The sequence below is a fragment of the Pseudorasbora parva genome, chromosome 9 (assembly GCF_024679245.1).
Source record: "Pseudorasbora parva isolate DD20220531a chromosome 9, ASM2467924v1, whole genome shotgun sequence".
NCBI classification, from domain to species: domain Eukaryota; kingdom Metazoa; phylum Chordata; class Actinopteri; order Cypriniformes; family Gobionidae; genus Pseudorasbora; species Pseudorasbora parva.
Window position 1 is genome coordinate 14191834 of NC_090180.1, and position 14755 is coordinate 14206588.

The following is a 14755-nucleotide window of genomic DNA, read 5'->3' on the forward strand; positions in this document are numbered from 1 at the left end:
AACTTAAAAAAAAATATAAGACTTACCTTATGTTTTTAAGTTGAAATAGGTTTAAAGGTCTTCCATGTTCCAATCGATATAAGAGCCTTGGTGGCCAAGTACTTTGGAGACCTCCAGATGTACTCCAACCACCAGGACTTCACAACAGGCTGGCAACAGCTGGAAGTAGGCATTGCCATGGGATGCTCAATCTCGCCCATCTTGTTCGTCACAGCTTTTGAGATCATCCTCATAGGGGCTAGGAAGATGGTCGGAGGAGTAAAACTGCTGTCAGGAAAAATCATCACCATACTCCGGACAGCAGCATGTACAACAAGACTGCTGAAGAGGATCGACAGGCTTGTGGGCTGGGCGAGGATGAATATCAAACCACCCAAGTCACGCAGTTTGTCGATCAAGAAGGGAGTCAGAAATGACAACACCATCTTTGTCGCAGGCGGTGAGAATATCCCACTGCTGGCAGATCAACCGGTTCGTAGCCTGGGTCGTACCTATACAGTAGAGCTCTCAGACAGGCAGATGGGGGAGACGATGGGGAAGCAGCTCGCAGATGGCCTGTCCAAGATCAACCAAAGCCAACTCCCCGGAAAGTACAAAGTTTGGTGTTACCAGGCAATACTGTACCAAAGGGTGATGTGGCCACTGAAGATGAGCGAAATCCCCTCATCTCTGGTAAACGAGATGGACGGGCTGGCAAACTAGTTTATCAGGAAGTGGCTGGGACTACCAAGATGCTTCTCGGAGGTAGGCCTCTTTGGGAGGAGCACGCTACAACTACCACTGCGATCCATCATCGTGGGATACAAGCAAGAGAAGGCTCGGCTGGTGCTGGAGCTGAAGGAAACCACTGACCAGCTGGTGGGAGCAGCGGGCACCCAGATAAGAACGGGAAGAAAGATGGCAATCGGCAGGCTGAAGCACCGCAAGGTGGTCGGCAGAGTCCAGAAGGGTCGGGCAGGCCTTGGGAGGGGCGATATTCCCTTGTTTTGGTCAAAGGCTTCCAAAGAAGACCGAAAAGCCACTTGGTGCCGGAAGTGGCAAGAGCTGAGCATGAACGCCTTAACATCAAAGTGTCACAGGGCCAGCAAGGACATTGGACGGCATGGGAAGGTCTCATTGACAGGTCGATTTCATGGTCTGACCTATGGAAGATCCCCCAAGCTAGGCTCAGCTTCCTGATCAAAGCAACCTATGACACCTTGCCAATGGTTCGGTGCCAAACCTCCACCAATGGTTTGGTGCCGAAGAGACCTGTTCCCTTTGTAACACCAGCAACACAAGCCTCCAGCACATTCTGTCGGGCTGCATGACAGCTTTGTCCCAAGGCTGCTACAGGTGGCGACATGACCAAGTACTGAAGAAGCTGGCAGAGGTGGTAGAGTCATGCAGAAAGGAGGCAAACAGCAGACCTTCCGCTCGTGGACGACATTCCATCCAGTTCGCGAGGGCTGGAGAGAGTGTCAGACCCTCCCACCAGAGAGATATAGCAAGGCTCCTCTCACCGGGAGTGGACCATGATGGTCGACTTGGGAAAGCAGCTCCAGTTCCCGAGGGAGATAGTGGAAACATCCCTGCGGCCAGACCTCATCATGTGGTCAGAAGCTTGCAAGACCGTCTTCCTGGTGGAACTCACGGAACCATGGGAGGGAGGAGTGGAGGCTGCGTATGAGCGGAAGCGAGCCACGTACTCTGATCTGGCGACAGAGTGCAGGGAGGCCTGCTGGAAAGCCATTATCTGCCCTGTGGAAGTAGGGTGTAGGGGCTTTGTAGGTTCCTCATCCGCTCGCCTTCTCCGCAACATGGGATGCACAGCAGCGAGACATCGGAAAGCCTTGAAAGAGTTGGCAGAGGAGGCGGAGAAAGGCAGCTTCTGGCTGTGGCTAAGGAGGAAGGAGAATGGTTGGGGGGCAAACACCTAGGGCATCAGCAAGGGGTGGCAGGGAGAGATCCCTGCCATCGCTCCGCCACCACGAGACGTACTGAGGTTAAAGGAGCGAAACGTCGATGAGTTGATGAGTTGATGAGCTGATGACCCGTTCAGGCTCACGGAAGTGTTCAGTGTGGTGTCACGGCACACCAGTTCAAAAGGCACTGGAGGAGGTGCGTCAGGCAGTGATGTCCAGCAGGAAAACCAATACCTGTATCTTGATAGGTAAACGTTTTACAGTGATAGTGAGAACAGCTTATTTATTAAATACTGCATTAAAAATTATTTAATGTGGGAAAAAATGCCACATTTGTGAATATGTTTTACAATTTTACTGCTAGAAATCTATTGGATCTACTATGATGGCATTTGTTGGCAGACGTTTCGGGTAAGGACTTTAAAGTAAGATTTAAAATAATAATAATAATAATTTGCTTATTAAAGCAAAAGCTTACCAAAAGCTTTTGTACAGTAATGGTATAAATGCTTTTACTTTCAAATGTTTTTTTTTTTTCTTTGCCCTAAACTATTGAATAGTATGCAATATGCATGAATAAATAGTACCAGGTATGAATGGGTATCAGGTATCAGTCTAGGCACAGACACTGAAAGATAAATCAGCATTATCCCTCACTTAATTTGCAAAGATAAGTCATTTGTTTTCAGCAATGATCTTAGCATAAGACTTCCTTTTTTTAATGACAATAAATTAGAGCTAACGAATTAATTGAGTGAATGTATTACTCTGATTACTATTCATTAAAAAGAGAATATATGAGTTACCAAGAGACACATGCATAATTGCACCACAGGACTATTTATTGACCACTGAGCATTAAACAATATTGTGATAGTTAATGTACCAGTTTGCCCTGGGAATTCAGCCTTAATTGCAGTGTGTCTCCAATGGTTAAGAAAATAGACTCTGTAAAATCCTATTGAATTTTATAAAACTCAACAGAGTGGAACAAATCACTGGAGTGCTGATCTAAATCAGATTGTAACATTTAAAATGTAATCTCAAAATGGATTTTAGAGATAAAAATAAACATATATATATATATATATATATATATATATATATATATATATATATATATATATATATATATATATATATATAGTTTATTTTTATGTATGTATACTTATAGCCTTTTGATACCATAGCTCATTAGCAAACAACATAATTTGATCAAAACTCACAATAATAAAGATTTGACTTTTTTATAACTGTCATGACTTCTTGGCAGATAAAGGGACAAAGAAAAAAATGCAAGGTTCACAATGTATTTAATTGTATCCACAGGGGTAATCCAAAAGAAGAAAAATATGCAAAACACAACCATACACAAAAAGAGACCGGACAAAGGTGAGATAAAAAAGACTTAAAGGGGTACTTCAGCGCTGGGAAGATGAATCTGTATTTAAACTGGGTCCTTAATGTAGTACAAATGTGAAAATTATTTTTGAATTTGGTGCTTTCTGAGAAAAGAAAATGAAAGACACCAATTCCCAGAAGGCTTCGCTGCCCTGTGAGGCCACTCCCAAAGCCACCGCTACTGAATCACTTTTACTTTCCCACCACTGCATTCATCTTCATAAAATCAGTTCAGTTAGAGAACAGACACTACAATGAAAAACTGAACGTGTCCGTTCAATATATTGTGATTTAGCCGCTGAGTGAGTGTCACAAACGCTGCAGGAGTCAGATTACATTCATCGTGAATGAGCTGATGAGCTCTCGTGATGAGAGCTGAGGTAAATGCGTCCACACTCACGGCAGTAGTTCTCAGTGAGTATTCAGTCTGGCACATTTTCAGTTTATGCCTTTGGAAGCTTAACTTTCATAGAAATTAATTTGAGAAGTTAAAACACCTACTTTGCTCCGCTGGCCGCATCGTTTCCATGAGTGCCTGCAGCTGCGAGCTGAGCTGTGAGTGTGATCTCCCATCCCCCATGTGCAGCTTGAAAACATGCGGAAATAGCTCCCTCTGCCAAAAATTTTACAGATGACAAATTGGCGATATTTGCGTCACCGGAGTAATTTTTCCAAAAATAAAATGCATAAATCTCTCATCTCAGGGGGATATGAGAGGGAAGCACAATCATTTGAATATACTCCAGGGTTTCTACTGATACAAAGCCATATGCTAATCGCTGCAGTAACTCTTTAAATACACCGACAAACGAGGTGACGCAAGATAACACAGCTGACATTGATGACAAATCAAATTAGTAACCATGACGACAAACTATTGTTTGCATTATATTATTCAATTTATTTGTTGTTTTATTTTCGGGTGGCCCTCAGATGGAGTCCCCCGTCAGTCAGAGGCCCCAGGTCTCCAAGCTAAAACAATAAAACACAAATAAATGTGCAGTCATTTTCACACAAACCCACTTGGGTATACTGAGTATTTCAATCACATCTAATTTACAGTAATTAAAAAAAATTATAATAAATTAGAGTGCACACATTTGTTTTGGAAGCAGTTAATTATGAAGGTGTTTGTTCTGTTCTTGCCTCATCTAAAGTGCATTAAAAATCCCAAAGAGATTCTGCATGAAATTAAAAGGAAATTAAAATTAATCATATGATAAACATGTTGCGATTCAGGGATTGCAATAGTACGGTTATCTACTAATAAACGCAAATCAAATTCACTTTTACGAACAATTTTTGATTGTTGTTTTAGCTTATAAATCCATTACTGTGCCTAAAAGCGAAAAGTTTTAAAGTGAACAAAACATGCAAAAGATATTTATCAGTAAAATCTTCAGGCATAAATGACATTAATATTATTTAAACTGACAGTCAAGTTTGGGATCTGGTGTTTACAGAACTAATCCCCTCATCTAAATTAAATTTTGCCCAAACCATCAGTACGGTTTCCTGGTCTAAAAAGATCTTGCATGCTTTCATGAAACAGCACAGAACAGTCCTCCTCGTTCCCATGCTGCCGAAATTGGAATACATCTCAGCCTTTGTAGTCGCCCCCACAAATTCTTCATTCTGCAGTCTGATTAGGGACTCCCCTGCTGGGATGTTGAGAGCAGAATGGTGACAGGTACCTGAGTAGCTCCCTCCATGGGGCCCGACTGCTGGAGAGAGAGGACTGAATGCAATACAGCTCAGGCACATTCCACCGCTCTCACCTTATTCCGGTCCTGATGCTTTCATTCAGTATGTGCTTTATTTACTAAAAAGAGGGGTTTTGCTGAATGCACAGCTCAGAATCTTTTGGGAATACTGAAATCAAGAATTTACCAGAAACCCTGAATCCTGGAAATCATGACATCAATAAAATGTTTGACCTTTAAATCCAGCTTCTACGATTTACAGCATGTAATGTCTCTGTGCTGTGATATTGTTGCGTAACTGAGCGTAATCAGATTACTTGTTTCAAGTAACTAGTAAAGCAACGCATTACTTTTATATTTAAAACTAAATATCTGAGTTACCTTTTCAAATAAGTAACGCAAGCTACTTTGTTTTCTCATTTATTGACTGACAGCTCTCCTGCCGCCATTTTGAGAGAAATCATAAGCAGAGGTGTTGTGTGATGGTTATAATAGTTCTAATCTAAATGTGAGCATGCATTTATTCATCTCACTAACACAAAAACAGATTCAGCATTCCTCAAAGTGAATAAAAATGGTCAAATGCAAAATAATTGTACATTAGTACGGACGGAGAAGGCCAAATTCACATAGATGCCTCATTCGACCGATCAGCGCCACCTGCGCAGGCACTAATGATTCTACACATATCTATGATTGCGCCGGATTTGACCTTCTCCGGCGGAAGAAATGGGGTTGGGAATACTAGATGAGATTCGCCTGCTATGAGGTAAAAAAATAACATTAATGCTGTTCGTTTTCTCCCAGATCGTTTCGTGTTTTAAGACATCAATGTATCATCACAAGCCACAGGGTTTACTATTGATTCGTAGGTATGTGTTTTTTAGTCTCATAGAAAAAAAAACCCATTGACATGCATTATATGCATTTAACTTATATGAGTTAAAAATCTTCATTTGTGTTCTACTAAAGAAACAAACACACCTACATCATGGTTTCCCTGGCGGTAAGCAGATAAACATCAAATTTTCATTTTTGGGTCAACTATCCCTTTAATAATATTTCATAATATTACTGTTTGTTTGCATTTTTAATAAAGTAAATGCAGCCATGGTGAGCATAATTCTTCTAAAAACAATAAAACTTTTGAACAGCAGTGTACTTTATGTATTTAATCTCACTTTATTAACCAATGTCTTTGCTGATGACCTTTGCTGATCCGATTCAACCATACCAATAGTTAAATACAATGTATTGAAGTATACATTGTAAAACAGTATGCAATAACGTATTTAGTGTCAAATATCTTTTCAAATTATCATTGAGTCTGTGATTACATGAAGAAACTGAAAAAACTTAGGCAAAATCCACAAGACAACAACATCTCCAAGACGCTTGCAAAGCTCATGCAAAACTATGAGCAAGTGTACCTGGACAAAGGCCGTTTAAAACGCAAAGGGCACACCAAACACTGATTTGATCAAGTTATTAGGAGTTAATTAATAAACAAATCTATTTATGAAATTATTTCTGAAGGCATTCTCACTTTACAGCATTTTTACACACGTGTCTAAAACTGTTGGCAGTACTGTAGCTTTGCAGGAAGGTTTCTTCAAGTGTCTTGGAGATGTTGTGGCAGTTCTTGTAGATTTTGTCACAGTTTTTTTTTCTTCAGTTTCTTCATGTAACCACAGACGGACTCGATGATAGTGAGATTAGATCTCCGTGTGGATCAAACAGGTGTTGTCAGACTCCATCTGCATACAAAAATCGCACTGGAATGGATTATTACATATGGCAGAATAAATGTTTGAATGTAAAGTGATATTACTTACTGACACACTATTGCAAAGTATATAAATAACTGGCTTAAAAATGTGTGTGTGTGTGTGTGTGTGTGTATATATCTTAAATAAGATGCTGTTTTATGTGTACCTTACTTACTTCTATCTCAAAAGCCAATGGGAGAAGAGAGAAGGGAGAAGAATGGGATCAGGAAAAGGCAGATATTAACTCAGGTTGGTCGTGTTAAAAGGCAAAGTCCCTTTATATCCTCATTTATCACACCACTGTTCCTGTAATCATTGCACCTCGAGCAGTTAATGCTAGTTTATTTAGATTGATAATAAGAACAAAGATTTTTTGAGCATCAAATCAGCATATTATAATGATTTCTAAAGGATCAAGTGGCACTGAAGTCTGGCAAATGGCTGCTGAAAATTCGCATTTCTGATCAAATAAATGCAGCGTGATACTTCTTTCAAACACATACAAAATGCTGACCCCAAACATTTAAATACTTTCATTTGCATATCCTATGATACATTTTACTCCAGATACATTTTAACAAAGCAAATTTTAGATTTTGTTTCAGATTTGTTTTACGTTGTTCAAACCCCAACTTTTATTTATTTGAAATAGATTCTGAAGGACAGCATTTCAGTGTGATCCCAGACTTTTGGACTGTACACATTGTTCATTGAGCAATACCTGCTCTTTGGAAAAGCTGCCTTGCCAGTGTTTTGCAGATTAAAAGCTGATTTCATAGCTGATTCTCTCTGAGCACCAAAGGCTATTTTTCAGTTTCATCTCAGGGATTTCAGGCAGTGACTGAAGGTCTTCTTGTGACAGACTTGCATCATTAGGTTTGAACCTCAGACCTGCAATCTGCTCGACAGTATCTGTGCACACAGATGATGAAATGAATGACTCCGGCATTATGGTTGAAGTGCAAAAGAAACTTCATATCACAGAAATACATTCAATGTTTCCAGGTCTGCGAACGATAAACTCATTATACGATTGTGTAAGTACAGTCAGATGTATGTTTGAAAATTTCAAGCAAATGAGATTTTTCCGTTTCACTTACAGGTGTTTGAACGAGATTCGTTTAGGTTTTCAACATATTCTGTCCCACCAGTTTCATCAGACCCGCAATCATCAAACCTCAGAGAATAATTGTCTACATTGTGAGAACAGGCTTTCAACAAAAGAGGGCAGAAATCAATTAGCTGTTGCTCCTGCACTGCATAACTTAAAGACTGGCTTCGTATTCCTCTCAGTCTGTAGAGCTAGAGGAATAATTATGCATTAATCATACACTTAAATATGGCAGACTGAAATGTTTCATTACAAACCGGCATACAATATGTGAAGTGGATGCTGTGCCCTCTTAATTATTTCGTGGCATACTGTTTAATTCTAAAATTTCCCTTCAAGCCAACACTCCCAGCCTTATCTGCCGTTCGCATTCTCAACCTCCTCATTCCCATCGTAGCAGCTGAAATTAATCAGCTTTTAATGATGAGTTCAATTATTGACTTTGGAGATGTACACACAGCAACTTATTCTTGCATTCTTTTGGTGACCTCTGAATCTCATCCCTTCCTTTATTTAAACATCACGACAGGATTTTTTTTTTTTTTTTTTGGATAAACTTTTTTTCTTTTTCTTTTTTTAGATCTACCTACGCCTTTATTACTGAAATACTGGAGAGTATTTACAAGAAAATCTTTCATCACCACTCAAAAGAGAAAGAGAAGAAAACTAGAAAACTAGAAACCCCCCCCTTCCCCTCCCCACCACACACACACACACACACACACACACACACACACACACACAAAGTAGAAGTTTAGAAGTATGATCATGCTACTTTCTTCTGTGAAAGTCTATGTGGACTAGGGGCTGTCAAACTCCGAAGAAGAAAAGAAAAGAAAAAAAGAGTGTGAGCACCTTGGACATTCTGCTACAAAGTCTGTCGTGTTCCCCAAAAGAAAGACAGCTTCACGGGTTTGGAATGACATGAGGGTGAGTAAATGATGACAGATGTTTCATTTTTGTAGATGAACTATCCCTTTGAAGACCTAAACTGAGAAATTAAATGTGAATGAAGAGTTTGTGGGTTTCTATTTTTTTTTTTTTAAGTGAATAAAAAGATGTCGAACAGAAGCTATTTCCCTGTCATAATTTGCAACGGTTCACTAAGGTACTTTTTAGGCTGGTACTTCTGTAGTAATAGAAAGATTTTTCCTTCAAGTGAAGCCAATAGCTTCCTTCCAGCAGAGATGTTCAGTCAGTGGAAATAATGCAGCCTTTCATAATACTTCACATGAAAACACATAAGAGACTAAGTTCACATTGTTAATGATTACTCATTCTAATGGTGTGAAATTCAAATAACACACATGCAGATAATAAGAGAATCACATTTGGAGAACAACACTCTCACAAATAAACACCCCATTGCTGCTCTTCATGAGTTTACATCTCATTTCTTGCTCCGAGTGAAGCCTCTCTCTTTCTTTGAGAATGTCAGCATGAAATAATCTATTAGGATCAGTGATCTTTCGCAGTCGAGAGCAGTTTTACACAGTTAAAGGGACAGTTCACCTATCATTTACTTGCTTTATTCTAAACCCACATGACTTTCTTTCTCCATTATTCCGACAAATATGAGGCTGTCTTGTACTGTGAAGCTGCTTTTGTGTTGCATGAAATAATGACAGAATGCCCAATTTTGGGTGAACTATCCCTTTAAAGGAACACTCCACCGTTTTTAGAAATAGGGCATATTCAGCTTCTTTCCTACATTTAGATAAGTGGGCAAATGCATTTTTGTCTCAGTGGATGCATTGTTTTATTTTGGCAGGGTCGCCGCTAGATTAGCTTAGCATAATAAATGGAATCCTATGTTGCCAGCTAGCATGTCCCGAGTAAAAGTGATCCAAAAAAAACCCACAAAAAACACCCACCTAATTAGTTCTTGTGGCTTGCATATTCACAATGAGCGATGCAGATTAAGATGATGGTACGACTTAGGCGATTTCCTAGGCAGATATTGACTTGGGAATATATTATGGGAAAGCACAGGCGAAGCACTGCTACTTGGGTGTAGAGATATCACGCAACATATTGCGATCGCTCTACAGCTGGAGGACCAGGGTATTCTCACAAAAATGCGTATAAATAGTACGAGTGTGCAATGTCGTGGAATGTATACGCCAAAACTCATTTTGGCGTGTCTATGGCACGCGGTTTTTCGCGTGCATATGAGACGCATTTTATGGCGTATTATACATACGAACCCCCCACCCCACCACCCTAAACCTACCCAAGCGCGTGTCATATATACGCCCCACCACCCTAAACCTACCCAAGAGCGTGTCATATATACGCCCCACCACCCTAAACCTACCCAAGAGCGTGTCATATATACGCCCCACCACCCTAAACCTACCCAAGCGCGTGTCATATATACGCCATAAAGTGCGTATCATATGCACGCGAAAAACAGCGTATCATATGCACGCCAAAATGAGTTTTGGCGTATACATTCCACGACATTGCATACTCGTACTATTTATACGCATTTATGTGTGATCGGGTTGGGAGGACGTGAGGATGAGAGCAGTGATATCTCTGTGCCCAAGTAGTCTTAATCTGCATCGATATTTGTACTCGTTGTGAACACACAGGCCACAAGGCATAATTAGGTGGGTGTTTTGGGGTTTTTGGGATCACTTTTACTCAGGACATGCTAGCTGGTAACATAGGATTCCATTCATTATGCTAAGCTAAGCTCGCAGCGACCCTGCCAAACCAAAACAATGCATGCACTGAGACGAAAATGAATTTGCCCACATACCTAAATGTAGGAAATAAGTTGAATAAACCCTATTTCTAAAACGGTGGAGTGTTCCTTTACAATTTTTTTCAGTCACTTTGGTACATTTCTCGAATCAAACTCACAGTTTGCAAAACAGTAAGTGCATTTCTCAAAACAATTTGTACAAAAAGCAAAATGAACTGGATAACCTGCAAAAGCCACTCTCTTACTCAAAATCCTTAGTTCATCTCTCAAAAGTGAATATCTGTGTCAATGAACATGTCAGTGCCATCAGAATGACAAGTCCTTGTGTCATTGTGTACGGATAAGACAGTCAAATTGTTTAGTCATGTTGTCAATATAACAGTTTACTCCGGAGGGATGTTCTGAATGTAACAACATCTGAATGTGTAATTGCAAAAAGATTCACATTTACACTCTTATTGTTTCTACTGTATTTTATTGGCAGAACATGTCATTGAGACACAGAAATGAAAAGACAGCACTGAATAGCTCAAAAAAAGAAGAGGAAAAAAACTGTACATATATATATATACCTGCTAGTTGATGCTTCATGAGAAGCACCTTCGTTAGAGAAAGTCAATATTCACCTGGGAGCAATTTACCAATTCAGGACAGATTTAGAAATGGACATATAGAAATATGCTTGACATATTATGATAACTTGTTCAACCATTTTGTATGTAAAGACTTATGCTATGATCTTGTGCCTAAATGTTGTGGGGGGTGAGACTATTCAACAGTCATAATACCCAACATAATAAATATTGATCAACATGACATAAGCAACTGATAATTTAAACAGCAAAGAATTGTATAGAATCATTTGCATGGATGTACCAAAGCATTTGCAACTTGTTCAAATAACTGCTTTTTTGATTTGCACAAGTGACACAATGATGTGAGAATTGAACAGGTAGTTTTGAGAATTTCAATTCTGTTCTGAGAAATGTACCAAAGGGACTGAGAAAATCTGTAAGTGCATAATCTCTGTAGATTCTGTAGGAAAATGTTCGTGCTAGCAGTGTTGCTGATGGCTTTGATGAACACAGGTACCATTTTTTTTCATGATGTTAAATATTTGTCGCCAGACGTTGTCTCATATCAATGGTCATGTGCCATGTACTAACAGTGAAGTACTAACAAATGGCACATTGGCCTATGTGGTACCTACTTTTTTTCCTCACTATAGGAGGTTATGATTTATGTAATGTTTTTCTGGAAGTATAAATCTCAAAAGCCAAACTGTCTCACAAAGAAGTGAAAGTTAAGATTATATGCTGTGCTTATATTTGAAACCTGAAGTTATTTGTGTTGTTGTTAAATAAATAAAGCATGTTTGTTCTTTGGTATTAAAAATTGAACTGTGTGGCTATTCAGCTTTATACTTAATAAATTGTGGAGAACATTACATCAAGAACAGTACATCCTGACTCTTTTAATTCATACAAAGCCACAGTGAGTGCCAATGTGAAGATACAAAAATGTATACCATTTTAGTATAGATGTTAGGTTTTGCTGACGTATACGGACGAATGAACAGACAGATGATAGATAGACGGACGGACGGACGGACGGACGGACGGACAGGTAGGTAGGTAGGTAGGTAGGTAGGTAGGTAGGTAGGTAGGTAGGTAGTAAGGTAGGTAGGTAGGTAGGTAGATAGGTAGATAGATAGATAGATAGATAGATAGATAGATAGATAGATAGATAGATAGATAGATAGATAGATAGATAGATAGATAGATAGATAGATAGATAGATAGATAGATAGATAGATAGATAGATAGATAGATATACGTCCTCGATGAGATATAGCCTTCATTTGTTGTGATAGCAGATTCACAGACTCAAAAGTTCACAAACTACTGACACAACACTTCCATTTCCTCAACACACACTTCAAGGATCTCAAACTGTGAAAAACAAACAGAATACTGTGGACATCACTGTCTCCACCTCTGCCATTGCTGAGCTTTTGAGAGTGTGAGAAGTATACTGTTATACAGATGCTATCAGAGATTTGGCAGTGAAAAACAATGTTCATGCCAAAACATATTTTTGGGTCCTCAAGCAAGTGTGAAAAAGTATAATAAAAAATGAAAGCTTTATAGTTGCAAAGTGCTGATGCCAATCCACTCTGCTCTGACTGCAAATTACTATTCTTTACCACTAAGATATTGAAAGCATTATCCTGAATGTATTCTTGGTTGCTCTTCTTAAATGTTCTGGGTCAAAAGATTAAGATGAGGTTAGCTTAGTCTTTGCAATATGTCTAAGTAGCATAAATGTTGAGCAGCTGCCATTTACTGCTTTGCAATATGCAGAGATGAGGTAGCCTACACTTTTAATAAAATAGTTCATGCAGAGATTCAAAACATTTTGATTAAAATAAATATTTCTATGCAGTAGAATGCAGTATCTTACAGAACTGCCAAACGGTGAAATGAATTAAACAAATGAGCCAATGCTTTTATACAGAATAAATATTGTGTTCAAGCTCAAGCAAAACCAAAGCGGTCACTGTGATTTTGCCAAGTAAGGTTAAATGGAATGATGTTCCAGGATCAGCAAAGATGTTAATCCAGGAACATGTTGTACTTGGCAAAATCATGTTCACCACTTCAAAGCATTACACTAAAATAATAAAAAAATATATATAAATTAAAAATGCTAAAATAGCTCTGCAAATATGATTGGTTTTGGCCTTGTTTTGGTCTCCTGCTACTATGGCTCTATATGTTTAAAAATTAACCAATCAAACAAATAAACTGACACAAGAAGCTCAAATTAGCTTTATTAACTTCTTACAAAGTGGAGTGCTTCTGCTATTATGCAGGGGTTAATTAAAGGGCACCTAAATCCTGTCACTCTTATCTGCTCAGCACTTCAAGTAAGGTCTTTGAAGGTTTGACCTCAGATTAAGTTTTTAATGTAAAATGAAATTATTCTCATTATTATTCTCTCATAATATTATTCTTATAATTACTCTCCAAAGCAACCCCCCCCACACACACATACAAACACACAAATATATGTTATAATCCAAGGCTAACTGTGCATTAAACGTTTTTAAGGCACGATGTGGAGGGGAAAAAAACTAAACAAAAACACCAGACATGAGGTCTTGGTCTAAACTTAGTGATCTGTTTGGATTCTTTCTTTCCTTCTTCATGCAGAGAAAGAATTAAGTGGTTAAAGAGGTTCAACATTGACCTTTCTTTAACTCTTTCCCCACAGCGTAAAAAAAAAAAAAAAAGTTGCCAGCCAACGCCAGGGTTTTGTAGCCTGACAAGCCAGACCCACATGAAGATGTGTGGTCTGGAAACTCACCATAGACAGGGCTCAGTCCGAGGGGCGGGATAAACGGTTGTCTTTCAAACTCCCTCTGCACGCGATAGGATAGCGCTACACCAACCGGAGCAACGAAGGTGAAACAGAGCTAGCTGACTGATTAAACATTCACCGTATCCGGTCGGCTAAACTCCGAACACATCTTCCCTTTTTAAGAATGACTTCAGTGCCGCTCTTTGTTCTTTTCTCAGAGGAAAGCTTAACTCCAAGTCTTCCGGAGGCGCGAGCAGAGCTGATTCGAAAGACCGCCGCCGTTCGCCAGTTTCTGTGTTACTAGAAGCACGCAAATGAATACACCGAATACACTTGTGCTAGTTTAACGACGGAGAAAACATGCTGCATGTTCTAAAAGGGTTGTGCCTATAATCCCTTAATGAATCATGGGTGTGTTTTAGGCGTTACATGCAATAAACTAATCAGAGTCTCATCTCCCATTCCCTTTAAAAGCCAGCTGAGCTTGTGCCATGGCGGATTCGCTATTTACACAGCAGAATTTGCGAGCGGAAAGACTTTCCAAGAGAGGAATCCTTTTAATATTTTAAAATGCATTGTGCCTATAGGCGCATATTACTAACACATCCTTTAAATAACATAAAAATACTGCGCTATTGACTTTCGAGCAGATTTTTGTTGGACAATGTCACATTTGTTTTCAGTTGCCTTAAATACAATGCACCTGAACACACCTTGTTGTCAGACCAGCATGCCCATGGGAGGACAGATGGGTGTGAGTGCATTTGCTATTTAAACAACGTTGCTGGACA